At 48.4% G+C, this 4,185-nt stretch overlaps 1 protein-coding gene across 1 annotated transcript in view; it reads left to right on the top strand.

Annotated features, from left to right (window-relative positions):
• LOC101575378 (CDKN2A-interacting protein-like) overlaps positions 1–4,185 on the top strand; it is a 20,872-nt gene extending 16,687 nt beyond the window's left edge. The window contains 2 exon segments of the mRNA XM_012513669.2: positions 128–132; positions 4,176–4,185. The gene's annotated coding sequence lies outside the window, so the exon portion shown is untranslated.

Consider the following 4,185-nt stretch of genomic DNA (forward strand, 5'->3'; position numbering starts at 1 on the left):
TTTTTTTGCGGAACCGGGGATTGAACTCAGATCCTTGCGTTTGCCAGTCAACCACTTATCCTACTGAGCCATCTCCCCAGCCCCTGTTGTTTAAATTATTGTAAGCACCATCTTCAACAATTTTTTTTGTCTCTCTGTTGATACTATTAATCAAGAGACATCATGGGCTGTGGTATTTACAAAGCCCTCTTGGACAAATACTGGACCATGGCAACTTCAGGCAGGGGAAGCGTATTTCAGCTCTTGATGTCAGATATTTTGGGTCATGGCCCACTGACTCCAAGGCAGAAAGGAGAAAACAGCAAAGTATGGAAGAGGAAAGCTCAGTGCATGGTGGCCAGGAGGTACAAAGAGGAGGAAGGAGCCAGAGAGGCAGGAGGAGGGGACTGGCTAGAACTCCCAGTGTGCAGCCAGCATGACCCAGCCAATAACACCGAGTGTGCCCTAGTAATCTAGTAATCTCCTGGGCAATCCTCAAGCCAAGCTGGTCAAGTTGATGCCAACATTAACCATCACAGTATCACTGCCAGGCAAATGTGTCAAGTTATCTGGTTTTGCTGCCACAGCTCCAGTGAGGTGTTAGGGAAGTCTTTCACAGATGCTGGTCCTGTTCCCCTCCCCTTCTCGTGCTCCTTCCTTTCTGCTGTTAGAAACCTTCTCCATCATTATGGCTTGTGTCTAGGTGCCCACCAAATGCCTCATGCAGTCACGGAGCAGACTTCTAGAGTTTTGTGATTAATTCGTGATCCAGTGTTGGGATTATGGGTGTAAACAGTGCTGGGATTATGGGTGAGAGTGCTACACCCAGTCTGCAGCGGATAGCCTTATTGCAACATAAGGGAGACAGACTTGCCAGTGTTGCCACCACTCTTCCCTTTTGCTCTTGCTGTTTTGCTGTTTTCTGCTGCTATGAACTACTGCTCTCTGCCTTGGAGCTAGCAAAGTATGGACTGAAACTTCCAATAACTGTGAGATAAATAAACATTTCTTTCCTTCATTTTGGGTTTGGGTATTATAAAGAAAAAGTATCTAAGACATCTTTTTGTACATCACCTCTGATCCACTCTACATCACTTTCTGCTTCCCTCCCTCCCCATAGCTCCACCTTGGCCACTGCAGTAGTCTCCTCCCTTGTGATGGAAAGCAAACCCAGTCCCAGGTTGGTCTGAAGCCTTTAGTGGCTGGGAGATGCTCAGGCATTAAAATCCCAAATCCCTGTCACTGTCCCATTCTATCTCCCACTGTGTTACCCACACTTGTTGCCTACTGACCATCCATCCCACTCCTTCCCATCTCCAAGCATTGTACAGATGGTGCCTCCTGCCTGGGGCACCCTACCCTCTATGACAGACAGCCTGCTGCATCTCTCTGACTCCACTACCATGAAGTCACCACATACATGCTCCTTGCTTGCTGAGGTTGGTGTAACCCACATGCACCCCCAGCACTCTGTCAGTAGGCCCAGCTCATTTCTGTACATGATTATCTCTTTTGGGGATCTCCAAGGATCTGACCAAATTTCTTAACTTACTTTTCTGCTGAGGTTCTTTATAAATATTGGATGGATGTGGGTCTTTCATGGAACAGACACAGTGCCAGTCTCTTGGGGACGTGACAGTGGGCAGGCAGAAGAAGAGCCTGGGAATTCTGAACCAGTCCTCAGGCACAGGTTGGCTGTGCTGAAATAGTGCAAATGGATTCTGAAATAAAGGAACTGTCTCCAGCCTTCTGTTGCATTCTCAGCAGACAACAAATCTACAGATGACTGACACATGAGAGAACTTAGTCGTGGGAAGCACTGGGACAGCAACAAAACCCAGAGATGTGACTGCATTAGGTTACAGTGGAGGGACAGACCCACCTTAGAAAGAGTGGACAGGGCCACCTCTCTGAAGAAGTGTCATTTGAGCTAAGATATAAACATTGGGATATTAACCAAGCAAAATTTTCATAGCACAGCACTCCAGCAGATGAACAAAAATGAATCTATGAATGAGTAAATCAATGATTGGATCAGCAAATCAATAAATAAATCAGTAAATTTTGAATGAGTGACCACTTTTATCTTTCAGGCTGGATTTCTACTTCTTCCCAGCTTGGAGCATTCTGAGGCTCAAGCCCTATTGTTGTCAGAGTCTCCTGTATTGAAACACTATCTGTCATGACCTCCTGGCATCACAGAAACCTCTAATAGGGTTACTGAGACCCTCAAGCACCCACCTCCAGACCCCAGGGCAGGACACTATTTTCACCAGCTTTACTCACTGACCTCTCAGCTCATTCACAGCAAAGTCAGCAAATCCTCTTACAAGTATGCCCCTGATGATAATTAATGGGGTTAATTTATGGCTCAGACAATGGTGCTTCTCTTTGGGGAGGGCATAGGACAGCTGTCACTCAATGAGATGCTGCCCGGGCTCTGGACACTCAGGTTGAACTTCCAAGGAACAGCTTCAGCAAGTCTCTTTTAGGTCCCTGGTGTGTTCCCAAGCTTCACTGTGGGAGTAGATTCCCTAGCCCAGCAGCCAGCCCTCATTTTTGGAAGCCCGACTGGTTTCCAGAGAGAGTAGAGGCAGGAGGCAGGCATTAGACCATTACAGCAGGCAGAATGTACACAGGCTTCAGGCTCTTTCATCCCTGGCCCTGGGGAGACCCCGGGAGAGGCTCAGCATCAGCTCAAAGAATCCTTTCCCAGCCAACGGGTCCCACCAGCGATAGCAATCTACCCTCCCTCTTCTGAAGGCCCAGATAGCTTCCAGGGTGGGGTCCCAGAGCTCCCAGATTCAGGATGTTATGGCAGGGGAGGGCAGATGATGAAGACTTTCCCTGGGTCTGTTTGGGCCTCAATTCCTGTCTTTCTTGGTATCAAACATGTGACATTGTGATTGCCACATTCCTTGCATCCATGTTTATTGGTCTATTTTTCAAATGTACCCCATGCCCCACAACAATGGAAAAAGCACAGATTTCAGAGCCCTGGGAGCCATACTTCTCAGGGGGCTCCTCTTCCTCCTCACCAACAATATCAAAATCAGCAACTTTGCCTTCCTCAGAAAGGGTAACAGTTCCCACTCCACCCCCCCAGCTCGCCAGGTGCCTCTCAGGAATATAAATGTATGGGGATCACCCTGGCCCACACAAATGCTAGGGTTATCTTGCTGTATGACCCTGCAGAGACCACCTCAAATGCACAGGGGTCACTGTGGCATAAAATAGGCCCTCACCTAGGTCCAGCCCTGCTTAATGGCTTCAAAGATTGTATAAAAGCAGAAGTGACATGCTGGAGACCATTATCAAGTATGGAAAAAGAGTATTTGCACTCCACCAGTGGGACAGGGAAGGGACATGCAGGTGGCAAGGACCGCAGAAGCACTTGAGGCTTTGGGGACAGGACAGTAGGAAGTGTTCAGCATAGAACAGGTGCTAAGCAAACCCATCTACTGTATCTCTAGATCTGCCTACTCTTTTCTCTTGGCTGATCCAGAAGAATGCTGAGCTGGCAGAAGATGCCTGAGGCCAATCAAACTCCAGTCTTACCAAGCCTGCCACTCCTTCCCTGGGTCACTTTGCCAAAGTGACCTTGAAGCACTTTCTGCTTCTAAATTAGGCACTTTTGCTCCCATCGTTCAGGTAAAGCAAGTGAAGCACAAGGAAGTTAGGAAACTGACTAGTGAGGTGCAGAGCTGTGATTCTGTCAGTCTGACCCAAAGCCTCGAGTCTTCCCAGCATCAAAGGACCCAGGGAGAGGCCTAGAGGTGCCACTGGACACAGAGAGGTGGGGCAGTGAGATTAAAACTTCAGTGGCTTCTTCCTTCCTTGGCACCCCTGAACTAAGCAGCCTTCCCTGCCTCACAGAACCCCAGGCCTGCTCTGGGTGCTCAGGGGCTCACTACATACTGCAGCCCCCATGTCCTTGATGCTTAGCTTCTGGCTAATCCAGGAAAGTAGATGGGGCAGGACACATATTCCCCATGCCTGGTAGGGCTCGTTCCTATGTCCCCTTCTCCATAGCACTTGGCAGCTTTCAGCAGCATCTGTCTTCTCATGCCCTTTTGAGATTCCAGACAGTGAGGGTACCCCGAAATTTTTCTGGGACTCTCTTGGGCTCTTTCAATAGCTGTTGTTTCCAGTGTGAATTTTTGATCAGAGTCCTTGGTTTTGCTGTATATGGGTACAGGATTTGAA

The sequence above is a fragment of the Octodon degus genome, unplaced genomic scaffold (genome assembly GCF_000260255.1).
Source record: "Octodon degus isolate 3935 unplaced genomic scaffold, OctDeg1.0 scaffold00015, whole genome shotgun sequence".
In the NCBI taxonomy this organism is placed as follows: domain Eukaryota; kingdom Metazoa; phylum Chordata; class Mammalia; order Rodentia; family Octodontidae; genus Octodon; species Octodon degus.